This window comes from Scyliorhinus torazame, chromosome 12 (assembly GCF_047496885.1).
Source record: "Scyliorhinus torazame isolate Kashiwa2021f chromosome 12, sScyTor2.1, whole genome shotgun sequence".
Classification (NCBI taxonomy): domain Eukaryota; kingdom Metazoa; phylum Chordata; class Chondrichthyes; order Carcharhiniformes; family Scyliorhinidae; genus Scyliorhinus; species Scyliorhinus torazame.
The window spans coordinates 188,220,125-188,237,138 of record NC_092718.1 but is presented as its reverse complement, the minus strand read 5'-3'; the positions used below and the strand labels follow the sequence as shown (position 1 = coordinate 188,237,138).

The 17,014-nt window shown below is 49.6% G+C and overlaps 1 protein-coding gene across 1 annotated transcript in view; it reads right to left on the bottom strand.

The window, feature by feature from the left end:
* The window catches only part of pitpnm3 (PITPNM family member 3), a 665,462-nt gene that overhangs the window by 575,391 nt on the left and 73,057 nt on the right, over window positions 1-17,014 (bottom strand). The gene's annotated exons all lie outside the window — the stretch shown is intronic.

Sequence of the window (17,014 nt, the reverse complement as noted above, 5' to 3'; positions counted from 1 at the left end):
CCTGGGTTATCTGGGACCTCCAGGAGTGGTGGTGGGGGGACATGGGTCAGGACTCATAAGTGGTCCCACATTCTCACTAAAGGACGGTAAGGTGACTGCATTAAAAATTTAACAATAAAGTATATGTGAAGGCTTACAAGATACAATGGAAAATTGACACATAATAACATAATATTTCAGACAATGTCATGTATATTATTTTGTTAGATTTGTCTTTTCATAAGATTTCCAGCACTTTGCAATTTTTGTTCTTTTTATAACTTGAGGCAAACTGACAGTTTCTTAATAAAACAGCGCATCAGTGTTACAAACAATGTTTAAAACAAAATATCTGACAGGTCTTCAATTACTAAAAAAAAACAAATAAAAATTACTTCAGTGACAAGGCATGAGGTTCATCCCTTGGTCTCAGTTCAATTAGCTGACATGCGGCACAAAAAGTAATTGTCAATTGGCTGCCGATAGCAGTCAAGATTTTGTCAGGAGGGACAAAAGAAATGAGTCAGGGATTGGATTGGATTTGTTTATTGTCACGTGTACCAAGGTACAGTGAAAAGTATTTTTCTGCGAGCAGCTCAACAGATCATTAAGTACATGAGAAGAAAAGGGAATAAAAGAAAATACATAATAGGGCAAAAACAACATATACAATGTAACTACATAAGCGCTGGCATCGGATGAAGCATAGAGGATGTAGTGTTAATGAAGTCAGACCATAAGAGGGTCATTTAGGAGTCTGGTGACAGTGGGGAAGAAGCTGTTTTTGAGTCTGTTCTTGTGTGTTCTCAGACTTCTGTATCTCTTGCCCGATCGAAGAAGTTGGAAGAGTGAGTAAGCCGGGTGGGAGGGATCTTTGATTATACTGCCCGCTTTCCCCAGGCAGCGGGAGGTGTAGATGGAGTCAATGGATGGGAGGCAGGTTTGTGTGATGGACTGGGCGGTGTTCACGACTCTCTGAAGTTTCTTGCGGTCCTGGGCCGAGCAGTTGCCATACCAGGCTGTGATGCTTTCTATGGTTCATCTGTAAAAGTTGGTAAGAGTCAATGTGGACATGCCGAATTTCCTTAGTTTCCTGAGGAAGTATAGACGCTGTTGTGCTTTCTTGGTGGTAGCGTCGCTCCAGCTCCAGTCCCAGTGACCATTGGAGGAAAGGACTTGCAACTTTCACAATCACAAGCTGTCCCAAAGTGCTTTATAGACACTGAAGAACGCTTGAATTGTAGTCACTGGTGTAAAGTCGGAAGTCGGCAGCACAATATTTTAATTCAATGGAATACAGATCGGAGAGGTCCCACGGCACATGGGTGAGCTGGTTTCCCATATTACTGCCAAGGTAGCAAAGTTAGTGGGGACGATGACGGACAGTAGAGGAAATTGGAGGCGTAAGCCTCCAGAAAGGCTGGTAACGTGGAACGTCCGGGGACTGAATGGGCCAGTTAGAAGATTGTGGGTGTTCGCGCACCTCAGGAGCTTGAAAGCGTGGTCTTTATGCAGGAGACGCACCTCTGTATGAAGGACCAGTTTAGATTAAGGAAGGGGTGGGTCCGGCAGGTTTTCCACTCGGGTTTGATTCGAAATCCAGAGGAATGGCGATTTTAATGAGCAAAAAAATATGGGGTTTGTGAGTGCGAAGGAGGGGAGGGATCTGGGTGGGAGATATGTGATTGTGAGTGGGGTATTGGAAGGGGCGCCGGTGGTGTTGATAAATGTGATGCCCCAAATTAGGATGATGTGGGTATTATGAGGGGGTTGCTGGCAGCGATCCTAGATTTGGCCACACACCAGTTGATCATGGCAGGAGATTTTAATTGTGTCCTAGAGCCGAGGGTGGATAGGTCAAGCCCCAGGTCGATGGGTAGGTTCCGAATGGCAAGGGAGTCGGGGGGGTTTATGGAGGGGATGGGTATGGAGGGGGCGGATCATCATGAAGGTGGCGCCGCCCCCGATTCGGTGGTGAACTTTGAAGCTCCGGCCAATCGCCGAAAGCGATTTCGGAGTTGGCGACTGGAGAATTCAGCCTGTGGTGTCGGAGTCGGGGAAGATAAACAAGGCGTTTAGGGAGCTCTACCAGGGACTGTATGAGGCAGACCCAGGGGAATAGGAGGGGGACATGAGGCAGTTTCTGGATGAGCTGGAGTTTCCCCAGGTGGAGGAAGCAAAGAGTTATGCGTTGGAGGAGCCCCTGGGGCTGAGGGAAGTGCTGGATAGTTTGATAGTATCAGGGGTAAATAAAGTTGGGGAAAGCCCCAGGGCCGGATGGGTACCCGGTGAAATTTGCGACGGACCTGGCACCACACCTGTTGGGGGCATTTAATGAAGCGCTGGAGAAGGGGAAGCTGCCGGAGATGATGTCGCAGACAGGAATCACGCTAATCCCCAAAAAAGGGAGGACCCGGTGGAATGTGGGTTATATAGACCCATATCACTATTGAACACGGATGTGAAAGTATTGGCTAAGTTGTTGGCGGGGAGGATAGAGGACTGTGTCCCGGGGGTAGTTGCAGAAGATCAAACAGGCTTTGTGTGAAAGGCAGGCAGTTCGCGAGTAATATAAGACGACTGTTGAATGTAGTGATGAATCCTTCGGGGGCTCTGGTACCGGAGGTGGTGGTGCCCATGGACGCGGAGAAGGCATTTGATCGGGTGGAGTGGTGGTACTTGTTCGAGGTTTTGGAAAGTTTGGATTTGGCCCATGATTTGTGGCATGGGTGCAGTTGCTGTATGTGGCACTAAGGGCGAGTGTGAGGACGGATAATATGTGTTCACGAAGCTTTGACTTACACAGGGGTACGAGGCAGGGGTGCCCACTGTCGCTGTTGCTGTTTGCGCTGGCCATAGAGCCATTGGCGATGGCTCTTCGGGGGTCAGGGCAGGGGATGAGGAGGGGACAGATGGAGCATCGGGTGTCGCTCTAATGCCGATGACCTCTTGCTGTATGTTTCGGATTCACTGGAGAGTATAGGAAGGATAATGGGCTTGCTGGGAAGGTTTGAAGTTTGTCGGGATACAAACTGAATGTAGGGAAAAGCGATGTTGTCCCGGCGAATGAGCTGGGACAGCGGGCTAATTTAGGGGGATGCCATTTATGGTAGCAAGGGATAGTGTTATAACCTGCCTACTTACCATTGGCTGGGGACTAATGACAATCCCACAATCCTGTGGGAGTATGAGCTTCCCCAATGAGGGGGGCGGTGAAACCATTAGTAAACTCCTAGTATAAATAAAGCTGGCCAGTTTAGGAACCGGCAGGAAGGAGTGTGCAGCAAGGGAAGTTGCTGCTGCTGCTATTATATATATATGTTATTGTAAATAAATGTTATTACTTTGTATCCTTAAAACTCGTGTTGGATTCTTCGTGGCCCTCACAAAATATAGGTTTAGGTATTTGGGGATTCGGGTAGCGAGGAAATGGACGGTGCTCCATAAGTGGAATGTAATGACGCTGGTGTAGGAAGCCAGGGAGGATCTTAAGAGGTGGGATACACATCAGTTGACGTTAGCGGGGAGGGTCCAAGTGGTGAAAATTAATATTCTGCCGAGGTTCTTGTTTATTTTTCAGGCTCTCCCGATCTTCATATCAAAGGCCTTTTTTCGGAAATTGAACACCTTTATTTCGGACTTATGGGCAGGGAAGGTACCTAGGGTAGGGAGGACCCTGCTACAGAGGCAGAGGCAGTAAAGGGGGTTGGCATTGCCGAACCTGCTTCATTATTATTGGGCGGCAAATGTGGATAAGGTGCGGCGATGGTGGGAAGGAGAAGGGGTAGAGTGGGATAGGATGGAGGAGGAATCTTGTAAGGGGTCTAGTTTGAGGGCTATGGTGACAGCAGCGTTGCCAATGGTTCCGAGTATGTATTCAGGGATCCTGCTGGTGCAATCCACGGTGAAGATATGGAATCAGTTGAGGAGGCATTTCAGGATGGAAGGGATGTCCGTGTTAACGCCACTGTGCGAGAATCATGGAGTTGAGCCGGGGAGGGGTGGATCGTGTATACAGGAGGTGGAGGAAAGAGGGGCTGGTCCAGGTGAGGGATCTGCATACGGAGGAAGGGTGCGCCACTCTGGAGGTGCTAAGGGAGAGGGTAGAGCTGCCGAAGGGGAGTGAGTTCGGCATGAGTTCACGTATCTGCAGGTTCGGGACTTTGCGTGAAAGGTCTGTAGGGGGTTCCCTAGGTTGCCGGGATAAACCCTGCTGGAGCGACTGCTGCTTCTGGATGTGGAAGGGTGGGAAAAATTGGGAATATATACAAGTGGCTGTGGGAACAGGGAGGTGAGCGGCTGGTAAAGATCAAGGAGAAATGGGAAGGGGAGTTCGGAAGGGAGATCAATTGGGGAGTGTGGAGTGAGGCACTGCACCTCTTCCTGTGCAAGGATGAGCCTGATACAGTTTAAGGTGGTGCACAGGGTGCGTATGACTCGGGCGAGAATGAGTGGGTTCTTCTAGTGGGTAGCAGATGAGTGTGAGAGGTGTGGGTGTGGGCCAGCGAATCATGCACACATGTTTTGGGGTTATGAAAAATTGGGAAGATTCTGGGCGGGGGTGTTCGCGGTCTTAGCCAGGGTAGTGAAGGAGGAGGTGCACCCGGACCCTTTGGTGGCGATATTTGGGGTGTCAGAGAAGCTGGAGCTCATGGAGAGGAGGAAGGCCGATGTCGTGGCCTTCGCTTCTCTGATTGCACGGCGGCAAATTTTGCTGGAATGGCGGTCGGCATTGGAACCGGGAGTAGCAGCATGGTTGGGCGACCTGTATGACTTCCTGCGGTTAGAGAAGATAAAGTATGAGTTAAGGGGCTCAGCCGAGGAGTTTGAGAAAAGGTGGAGGATGCTTGTGACCATGTTTGAGGAGCTGTTTGTCACAGGGGATGAGTGGGGGGAAGGGGGGAGTGAAAAAGGGGAAAGAATTTGTGAACTGGATAGTTGATTGTTGGGAATTATGTTTCCCGGGGTGTTTATTTGTTGTAACCTGTTTTGAGACATGTTTGTAATAAAATATATTTTACATTTTTTCTTGAAAAAGATTGCAATGTTAGTAATTGCCCCCACTGTCTCTTGAAATTAAAAGAAGATAAATAATCAAAGTCAAGAGCACGGGGAGGTAGTGGTGAAGTGGTATTGTGCTGGATTAATAATCCAGAGACATGGGGAAATGCCCTGCAGACCCTGGTTTTAAACTCACCTCGGCAGATAGTGAAATTTGAATTCAACAACACTGTGGAATTAAAAGTCTATGTTGATCATTAAACCTTTGTCGATTGACGTAAAAATCCACCCGGTTCATTAATGTCCTTTAGGGAGGGAAATTTATTTAATAATAATCTTCATTGTCACAAGTAGGTTACATTAACACTGCAATGAAGTTACTGTGAAAAGCCCCTAGTCGCCACATTCCGGCACCTGTTCGGGTACATTGAGGGAGAATTCAGAATGTCCAAGCATGTCTTTCGGGACTTGTGGGAGGAAACCGGAGCACCCGGAGGAAACCCACGCAGACACGGGGAGAACGTGCAGACTCCGCACAGACAGTGACCCAAGCCCGGAATCGAACCTGGAACCCTGGTGCTGTGAAGCAACAGTGCAAACCACTGTGCTACCGTGCCTCGTCTGGCCTACTCCAGATCCACAGCAATGCGGTTGACTCTTAAATGTCCTCAGGTTTGGGCAGTAAATGCTGACCCAGCCAGCTACACCCACATCCCATGAACAACTATTTTTAAAACTCAACCCAAGGCTCCTCTTACATTTAATGGAAGCCGACCAAGTCTATTACTGTGAACGAGTCGGTGGATATTTTTGGAAAAAAACAATTTCTTTGCAAGCAAAGACACCAAACACATTAATCACACTGCGGGGCTGTTGCCTCCTCATGGCACAGCTTGCCCAGTTACTGATGGAACAAAATATAAAAAAGGCAGCAACAGCCCCACAGACAACTGCATTGATCAGCAAAACAGTGCACTGTACATTTTTATGTATTCAAAGAATACAGTTTTCTGCTCTTTCATTGAAAAGGGCAACAAATTGTAATTATAAGTTGTAATTGTAAGTTTTGGCACATAATTGAGCAAGAGAAACATGTCCATATTTTAAATATCAGAGCACAGTTTATGCAATGAGGATATAGATTGTAAAGACAGCTGAGAATACAAGCCATCAAGCCACTTGAATACTTGGTCCTTTTTATTTAGTTAAAAGCCAGGTTAAGAACCATGCCATATGGTGCAGCACATCAACAAAAGAAACAAGAAAACAAATGCTTGAAAAATAAAAACTCATCTGGTTCACTTCGGGACGGAAATCTGCCATCCTTACCTGGTCTGGCCTACATCTGACTCCAGGGTGGCACGGTGGTACAATGGTTAGCACTGCTGCCTCACAGCAACAGGGACCCAGGTTCAATTCCGGTCTTGGGTGCCTTTCCAATGTGGAGTTTGCGCATTCTCCCCGTGTCTGTGTGGGTTTCCTCCGGGTGCTCCGGTTTCCTCCCACAATCCAAAGATGTGCAGGTTAGGTGGGGTTCCGGGAATAGGTGGAGTTATGGAGAGCGGGCTTCGGTAGGGTGCTCTTTTGGAGCGTTGGCGCAGGCTCAGTGGGCTGAAATGGCCTCCATCTGCACTGTAGGAATTCTATGGACCAACAGCAATGTGTTTGACTCCGCAAAGGCGTAGCGAGTTCAAGGGCAATTACAGACAGATGGGCAACAAATGCTGGTCTTGCCAGCAACACCCAGATCCCATAAAAGAATAAAGAAAAAGACAGGAGGAATTAAAGGATACCAAGGCTTGGATTGTAAGAGTATGAAGACTGTAAGAAGCAGAGACCCTCAGCGAACATCATGCTGTACATATTGAGCAGATGAGCGCTCTTATCTTTTTAATTCATTCAGGGATGTGGGCATCGCTGTTGCTGGCTGGGCCAGCATTTATTACCCATCCCTTGAACTGAGTATACTAGGCCATTTCAGAGGGCATTTAAGAGTCAACCACACTCTGGACTCACATGTAGGGCAGACCAAGTAAACAGAATTCCGCACCTAAGGACATTAATGAAACAGATGGCTTTTCGTAAAGACAATCGACAAGGGTTTCCCGATCATGATTAGAAATCAAAGTCCAAGGTCGGGATTCTCCGTCTCGCCGCACCAGTTTTCCGCCGCGGCGTGCCCCCGCTGGAAGCGGCACTCTCCGTCCCGCCAGCCAGCCAATGGGGTTTCCCATTGTGGGCAGCCCCAGGCCATCAGGAAATCCCTGGGCGTGGGTGCGCTGCCGGCGCAACGGAGAATCCTGCCAGCGGAGAATCCCACACCAGGCTTTTTCTTTATTGGCCGCAATTCAATGGAAACATTTATATAAGTCCAGTTTTGGGCGCTTTGGGCAGGGTGTTTCTCAGTGGCTGCAGGGCCAAGATTCACCCTGCATTCAACGGCACTTAGCCATTATTTTGGGCCTTGGGGAGTTTCATCCCGTCGAGGGCACACTTAGAGTGTTTTCCTGTACTGGCAAGCTGAGCTCGCCGGCAAGACCATCTCCCCACAGATTGGGGTGCCATTTTGAAAGATTGTCCCGAACTCTACACCCCACCCCCCTTTCAGGAAGCCCCCCCACACCCGAACCTGTTTTTGTCCCCTCAACCCCTCCCATCACCACCACTTTCATGGGCATGGCCCCCGAGGCACCTTGGATGTGCCAGCCTAGCATCCTGCAGTGCCCCTGGCACCCTTGCAGGGCTACCCTGACAGTGCCACCCAGAACCCCCCCCCCCCCCCCCCCACGGATGTAGGGAACCTCCCCAAAGATGAACCGGGGCAACACCCCTGCATGGGTATGGGGAAACCCCTCTCAAACACTGGGGCAAAGGATCCCCCACCGACCCACATCCCTGCGAGAATCCTGGGCTCTGATTCTCGTGAAATTGTGCATCCATGTCGTCGTTTGCGCGCACGGCTAGTGCGGGTGGAAAATTGTCCCATCAAGGCGTATCTATGATTTGAAAAGATACTGCAGCTCCACTGAGCACATATACTGACTAGAGTTAAATATTGAGGAATCAGTGTCTGGTTCTCCCCTACCTACCTCTACCCGCCCGATCCTCAAAGCTTCTGTGGACTTATCGGGATAACATGTTCTCTGGAGCAGGTTTGCTGCTGGAAGAGGGTGGGTTCAGTCTGCAGTCCACCCCCGCAACATCACCGGGGTACTAACCCATTTTCTGCAAAGAAAGTCAACTCCCAACAAGATGCCTGCTGCCCTGAAAAGACTCCCACTGACTTATATATGTGGGTTGTTGTTGTATTGTTACATGGTCACCTTAAGAGCCAAGTCACATGATAGTCGGTAACGTCATTGGCTACTTCGCCGGTTTTACTCTGTCTAGGTCAAGGCTTTATATCGTTCACAGTCATCCAATAAACCTTATTGATTATAGCGTTCAACGCACATGCTTCAGCATTTCCAATCTTTTATTCTGCAAGTACAATACACAACAGGATAAAAGGAAGACTGCCGATGAGGAACGGATCAGCAGAAATATTATTTTCCAAAAGAGAAAAATAAAATTGAAGTTTTCAACAGTCAAAGTTGAGACAGACCAAGTAGGTCAACGATCACACCCTGCACTTAGCATCGGACCGGTGAGGTTGTTGGGTACGAATTTTACGAGGAAAGGTCCATACCTTAAATTTAAACTGGCACCCCGAGGAGTTCATGCTGCCAGGCACCCACATGCCGCACAGTAAGACACGGAGGTAGAGTGGGGCAGAAAAAAATATTATAGTATCACAAGCTACTACAATTGGCTTATTCAACGTTATTAACTAGACCATTTATATAAGGGAAGTGGTGAGCAAATTCCTATATCACTGAAAAAAATATGGCATCATGGGCCCATTTGTGGAAGAATATGAAAATTCGAAATTATATACAGAAAGATTTCACTACTATATCCAAGCCAACAAGACTCCAGAAGATATAATGGTCTCTGCTTTCCTTAGTACAATTGGCAGGAGAACTTTTAGTTTACTCTGAAGCCTGGTCCAGGCCGAGGAACCCAGTGACAAAACTTATCAAGAATTGGTTAAAATATGAGAGGACCATTATGCACCTAAACAATTAATAATCACAGGCGGGTTCAGTTTCAGCTCGAGGGGGCGAATATAGCAGTTTGTTGCCACCCTAAAGCGCCTCGCAGGGTATTGTGAATTTGGTGACTCTAGCTCATACAATTTGTTTTTATTCATTTGCATGATGTAGCCGTCGCTGGTTAGGCCAGCATTTATTGCCCATCCCAAGTTGCCCTTCAGAAGGTAGTGGTGAGTTGCCTTCTTGAACCGCTGCCGTCCTTGAGGTGTAGGTACACCCACCGTGCTGTTAGGGAGGGAGTTCCAGGATATTGCCCAGCGACAGTGAAGCAAAGGCGATATATTTCCAAGCCAGGGTGGTGAGTGACTTGGAGGGGATCCTCCAGGTGGTGGGGTTCCCAGGTCTCTGCTGCTCTTGTCCTTCTAGATGGTAGTGGCCGTGGGTTTGGACGGTGCAGTCTAAGAAACCTTCACAAGTTCCTGCAGTGCATCTTGTAAATGGCACATATGGCTGCCACTGTTCATTGGTGATGGAGGGTTTGAATATTTGTGGAAGGTGGGCTGCTTTATCCTGGATGGTGTCAAGCTTCTTGAATGTTGTTGGAGCTGCACTCATCCAGGCAAGTGGAGAGTATTCCATTACACTCCTGACTTTGTGCCTTGTAGATGGTGGACAGGCTTTGGGCGGTCAGGAGGTGAGTTACTCACCGTAGGATTCCCAGTCTTTGAACTGCTCTGGTAGCCACAGTATTAATATGGCTAGTCCAGTTCAGTTTCTGATCAATGGTAACCCCCAGGGTGTTGATTGTGGGGGATTCAGCGATGGTAATGCCATTGAATGTCAAGGGTGATGGTTAGATCCTCTCTTGTAGGAGATAGTCATTGCCTGGCACTTGTGTGGCATGAATGTAACTTGCCACTTGTCAGCCTAAGCCTGGATATGGTCCAGATCTTGCTTCATTTGGACATGGACAGCTTCATTATCTGAGGAGTTGCGAATGGTGCTGAACATTGCGCAGTCATCCACAAACATCCCCACTTCTAACCTTATGATGGGAGGGAGGTCATTGATGAAGCAGCTGAAGATGATTGAGCCTGGGACACTGTCCTGAGGAACTCCTGCAGTGGTGTCCTGCAGCTGAGATAAGAACTAGGGGCAGGCGTAGGCCATCTGGCCCCTCGAGCCTACTCCACCATTCAATGAGATCATGGCTGATCTTTTGTGGACTCAGCTCCACTTTTCGGCCCGAACACCATAACCCTTAATCCCTTTATTCTTCAAAAAACTATCTATCTTTATCTTAAAAACATTTAATGAAGGAGCCTCTACTGCTTCACTGGGCAAGGAATTCCATAGATTCACAACCCTTTGGGTGAAGAAGTTCCTCCTAAACTCAGTCCTAAATCTACTTCCCCTTATTTTGAGGCTATGCCCCCTAGTTCTGCTCCCACCCACCAGTAGAAACAACCTGCCCGCATCTATCCTATCTATTGCCTCCATAATCTTATATGTTTCTATAAAGTGATGGAAGGAATCATCAACAGTGCTATCAAGCGGCACTTACTCAACAGTAACCAGTTCACAGACGCTCAGCTTGGGTTCTGCCAGGGTCACTCAGCTCTTGACCTCATTTCAGCCTTGGTTCAAACATGGACAAAAGTTCTGAATGCCAGAGGTGAGGTGAGAATGACTGCCCTCGACATCAAGGCAGCATTTGACCGAGTATGGCATCAGGGAACCCTAGCAAAACTGGAGTCAACGGGAATCAGGAGGATTAGGGTTTCCACAGATTTCAATTGTTTGAGGATAATGACAGCTTGTACATCACACCCTCTCTTTTGCACAAAGTTACGTAATAATAATAATAATAATAAATCTTTATTGTCACAATGTAGTGAAATGGAAGGGGCTCAATTGCATAGCCTCCAAATTTGGGCAGGGGGATCATGATGCATAATCATCCTGCACCCAATTTGAACAATGCAGATCGTCTGCAAACTTCATGCTGAACTCCTTCAAACCAGATAGCCCGGCTTAAAGGTTAATTGAGAAGGACAAGTAGATTTTTCAGGAGGTAACAGAGCCACCTGATCTGACACTAGCGCCACACTGGCACCGTGTGCCTTGGAGGGAAGGATAGAGTTGGAATCTGCATTTGGTGACTCAGATGAGGACTTTGATGTGATGGCCTGTGGGAGAATGCCAAGGAACATGTTAACCAAAATGCTTCGCTCATTGGCAAACCTGCAGAGAGCCTGCCGCCACTGGCAAGGAGGAGGGAAGAGTTTCACTCCAACTTGGCCCAGAACGTTGCGCAGATTCTGGAGTTCATCCTTTCCAATTTGCAAATGTGGCCAACTCCCTGAGAAGACTTGTGGACAGATCTGCGATGCAACATTCAGTGGAAGTGTCCCAGCTTTATTACGATCACAGACCAGACCCCAACAGTGGCTTGGATACAGGACTGAACCCGCAATATTTTATTTCAATTTTGTAAGACTGTTTGAAAAGGATACCTTGCTCCAGGAGCGATTGCAAATATATATTAATGATTTAGATTCGGGAATTAACTGTGTTCTCTCCAAATTTGCAGATGACATAAAGCTGGGTGGGAGGGTGAGCCGTGAGGAGGATGCAGAGATGCTTCAGTGTGATTTGGTCAAGTTGAGTGAATGGGCAAAGGAATGGCAGATACAGTATAATGTGGATAAATGTGAAGTTATCCACTTTGGTCGCAAAAACGGGAAGGCAGAGAATTCGAATAGAGAAGCAGTGGTGCCTTGCTGCAATTATACAGGGTCTAGGTGAGGCCACACCAGGAATATTGGCCAGAATACTCCAGCCGCTGGGATTTTCTTTTCCCGCCGGCAGCACACTGCCTCTTGTGGGTTTCCCGGTGGCGTGGGGGCGGCATCAATGGGGAATTCCATTGGCAAGCGGTGGGTCACTGAGAAACACATGGCTGTGGGACCAGAGAGTCCCACCCATTGTGTGCAGTTTTGGTCTTATCTGAGGAAGGATGTTCTTGCTTGAGGGACGGCAGAGAAGGTTTACCAGACTGATTCCTGGGACGGCAGGACTGATGTGTGAGGAGAGATTGAGTCAGTTAGGATTGTATTCACTGGAGTTCAGAGGAATGCGGGGGATCTCATAGAAACCTATAAAATTCAAACAGTATTAGACAGGGTAGATGCAAGAAGGATGTTCCCGATGGGTGTGTCCAGAACCGGGGTCAGGGTAGAACATTTAGGAATGAGATGAGGAGAAATTTCTTCACCCAGAGAACGGTCGGCCGGTGGAATTTGCTGCCACCAAAATCAGTTGAGGCCAAAACATTATTTGTTTTCAGGGAGTTAGATGTAGCGACATGGTGGCAAAGTGGCTAGCACGGCTGCCTCACAGCTCCAGGGACCCGGATTCAATTCCGGCCTTGAATGACTGTCCATGTGGAGTCTGCGCGTCCTCCCCGTGTCTGTGTGGGTTTCCTCCGGGTGCTCCAGTTTCCCCCCACAGTCCAAAGAGGTGCAGGTTATGTGGATTGGCCATGATAAGTTGCCCCTTAGTGTCCAGAAGGTTAGGAAGGGTTACTGGGTTACGGGAATAGAGTGGAGGTGTGGGCTTTAAGTAGGGTGCTCTTTCCAGGGGCCGGTGCATACTCGATTGCCCAAATAGCCTCCTTCTGCACCGTAGGGATTCTGATTCCATGATTGAGCACTTGGGGTGAAAGGGACCAAAGGATAGAGGGGGAAGGTGGAGATCAGTTTACTGAGTTGGATGATCAGCCATGATCATAAAGAATGGCGGAGCAGACTCGAAGGGCTGAAAGGCCTCTGTCATGGGCCAGGGTTGAGAAATCCCAAAGTGTATCATGGAGTTCACCTGACCCACAACTTTTAATAGATTGTGGTATGGGGAGCACACGGCCCACTCTACGGGTGTGGTACAGCAGAAATCGAAAAGTATTTTTTAAAGCAAAACAATGTTTATTCTATGAACTCAAGATAACCTTGTTAAAACATACAGTGAACATCTTAGCAACCATTAATTCAAATGCAACCCAAAAAGTATACAACACTAAGTAATCCTTTAAGCTTTCCTTTTAACATCCATATGACTTAAAGCACCTTTTACCAGAAGCACATCAGGTTAAAGTCACTACTGTTATTAGTTTTAAATCACCAGGATCGATTTACAGTCTTTAGATTAGAGAGAGAAACTCATACACCTTCTGGCTGTGACTGCAGCTATCCAGCTCTGAAAACGAAACTAAAACACACGCTGCAGTAAACAGCCTAAAGTGAAAGTAAAAAGCTGAGACAGCCCAGCTCCACCCACTCTCTGACATCACTGCTGTAGTAAACACCCATTTGTTAAAGGTACTCTCACTACAGATATTTATATACACACCCATTTATAAACACCCATTTCTTAAAGACACTCTCACATGACACCTCCTCCTGCTCCTACTTTCTATATTTCTATAAACCTTGGTGGCAAAGGTCTGACCCCCAACAATGCCAGGGTGATGGAGGATGCAGCAGCCCGCCAAGCACTGGGGCAACCGCCCCCAAACTTCCCGAGGTAGCCCGCTCATCGCTTCAGGAAGCAATGGAGTGTTTTATAATATTACTTGTTGCAGCGTGGCTCACCTTTTCTAAGTGTTAGCCACGTGTGACGGGGTTGCAAAGAGCAGTCATCAGCCATTGAATCAGCAAATAGCTTTCATCATTGGAACCCCCCCCCCTGCTGCAGCCTGCTGGCTCACAGATGGCTGGAATTGAGGACTGATGCATGGTGAAAGCATCACGGCTACTGCTAGGATAGCACACTTTCAGCAGCATGATGGCCACACACAAACCGCATGTTGATTAAGTGGTACCCTGCATGGTTACAGCACAGCTTCCAATTCAAATGTGAAGCCACATGCATGCAACCAACGCTTCCCTTTGTCATGGGGATACTCTGGGCGGGATACTCCGATAATGGGGCCAAGTGTTGACGCAGTCGTAAACGCCGGAGCATTTTACGGCGGCGTCATCTGGCCACTAGGAGCAGCGATCCTGCGCCGCACAGGGGGCCAGCACGGCACTGGAGTGCTTCACGCAGCTCCAGCTGCCGATACGGATGCCAACATGGGCGTCGTGGGTCCATGCAAGCGCGCCACGGTAGGTGCAGGTCCACGCATGCGCATGGGTTGCCATCTTCGTGCGGCCCCCGGGCAACATGGCGGAGCCCTACAGGGGACCGGCGCGGAGGAACATAAGCCCCCCCCCCCCCCCACAGAATTAGCCCGCCCGCCGATCGATAGCCCCCAATCGCGGGCCTAGCCACCGTGGAGCCTCGCCCCCCCCCCGGGGTCGGATACACCCTCCCTCCCACCAGGACGGCCCCTGCAGCCAGAACGCCGTGGTCCCGCCGGATAGGACCACACGCAAACGACGCCGGCGGGACTCGGCCGAACTCGGCGGGCATTCGGCGAATTGCTAGGGGAGCCGCGTTGAGCGGCCCCTAACTGGAGCCGCGGCGATCGCGCGGCGCCATTGGCGCCGATTCTCCAGAGAATAGGCGGCCCAGCGTCGGTGTGGCGTCGCAGGATTCGCACCCTCCCCCGGTAATTCTCCGACCCGGCGCAGGATCGGAGAATCCCGCTCCCTATATCCTGGACAAGCCAAATTCAGACTCTTCTTGCTTCCCTCTGTTTAGAGACAAGGCTATAAGTTGCATTCTAAACAAAAGCTGAAAACGCTGGAAAATATCAGCAGGCCTGTCAGCAGCTGTAGAGAGAACAGTGCTAATGTTTCCAGTCTGGATTACTCTTCGTCATCTGATTAAAAGCTCTGATGAAGAGACAACCAGACTCGAAACGTTAGCTCTGTTCTCTCTCCACAGATGTTGTCAGGCCTGCTGAGGTTTTCCAGAATTTTCAGTTTTTGTATCAGGGGCGGGATTCTCCCCTACCCGGCGGGGCGGGGGTCCAGGCGGGATGGAGTGGCGTGAACCACTCCGGCGTTGGGCCGCCCCAAAGGTGCGGATTTCTCCGCACCTTTAGGGGCCAAGCCCTCACCTTGAGGGGCTAGGCCCACGCCGGAGTGGTTTGCGCGCCGCTGACCAGCGGGAAAGGCCTTTGGCGCTACGCCAGTCGGGGCCGAAAGGACTTTGCCGGGCGGAAGTCCGTGCATGTGCGGGAGCGTCAGCTGCTACTGACGTCATCCCCGCGGATGGGCGGGGTCACCTCCGCATCGGCCATCACGGAGACCTACACGGCCGACGTGTAGTAAAAGAGTGCCCCCACGGCACAGGCCCGCCCGCAGATCGGTAGTCCCCGATCGCGGGCCAGGCCAACGTGGGGGCACCCCCCGGGGCCAGATCGCACCCCCCCCGCCCCCCCCCCCAGGACCCCGGAGCCCGCCCGCGCTGCCTAGTACCACCGGGAAGAGAGGTGGTTTGATCCTCGCCGGCGGTACAGGTGTTCCAGCAGTGGGACTTCGGCCCATCGCGGGCCGGAGAATCACCGGGGGAGGGGCCCGCCGACTAGCGCGGCGCGATTCCCGCCCCCGCTGAATATCTGGTGCCGGAGAATTCAGCAACCGGCGGGCGCGGGATTCACGCCAGCCCCCGGCGATTCTCCGACCCGGCGGGGGTTCAGAGAATCCCGCCCCAGATTTCAGCATCCAAAGTAATTTTCTTTTATCATCAGTTGCATTCTCCTCGTGTCTCTGTGACCTCCCAGATGCTGCAATGGATGGTGAAATGAGATATGATGGCAATGTCACCTTTATCAGCCTGGAAGGATGTGAATCATAGGATTCCTGCAATGCAGTAGACGTCCATATGACCCATCAAATCTGCATTGCCATCCGAAAGAGCACCCTACCTAGGCCCACTCCCCCATCCTATCCCTGTAACCCCCACCTAACCTTTGGACACAGAGGAGCAATTTAGCATGACCAATCCACCTAACCTTCACATCTTTGGACTGTGGGAGGAAAGCGGAGCACCTGGAGGAAACCCCCGCAGACAGAGGGAGAATGTGCAAACTATACACAGACAGTGCCACGTCCCTGGCGCTGGGAGGCAGCAGCGCTAACCACTTTGCCATCGTGCCACCCATGCTGGTGTAGAGATTCAGGGGCACCCTCACATTGGCAATGACTGGCAATGGCATCCTTAGCACAGGGCTAAATCGCTGGCTTTGAAAGCAGACCAAGGCAGGCCAGCAGCACGGTTCAATTCCCGTACCAACCTCCCCGAATGTGGCGACTAGGGGCTTTTCACAGTAACTTCATTTGAAGCCTACTTGTGACAATAAGCGATTTTCATTTCATTTTTCCTGCTTCAAGACTGTGAGTCCAGTTCCTTGGTGAAGTGCAGCCACTGAGCACACTGCTCCAGGCTGAGATGTAAGTAAAACTGCTCCCTGAAGGCTGGAGGTGGAGAAGGCCTCTGGCTGAGAATTCTTCTCCTTCTTCCTCTACAGGCAGCTGAGGTTTCTCTGCTGCCTCTGTTCCATTTCCCCCTTTTGCTCCAGGTCAAGACGAAATGCGGCTACAGCGCTCGTTACTGGGAGCAAGCGTTGTGTTCAGAGCCGTTTAAGGGCACACAACTCCTTCCAAATGACCAGCACCAATCCTTGGTGGCTTATCCAACTTTTCACAACTCCTGCAATGACCCTGGTACCTCCATTAACTTTGCAACAGAAATTAAATAGTAGACAGGGTTGCTGTTGGGGTACTGGGTGGAAGGAGGGATCCTACGATCAGTTTTTTTCTCAAATAATTCCTGTCGTGCCAAAACCATAAATGCCGCGGAGCTAAATTTTGTGGCTGGAGAATTCCATGTGTAGAATAGATTGGATTTAACCTATCACTATCTGTACATGGTGTGGGTAGAAGGCATTTTGCGTAGATCATTTTAAGTATTGGCAGATACTGGTTCATAGA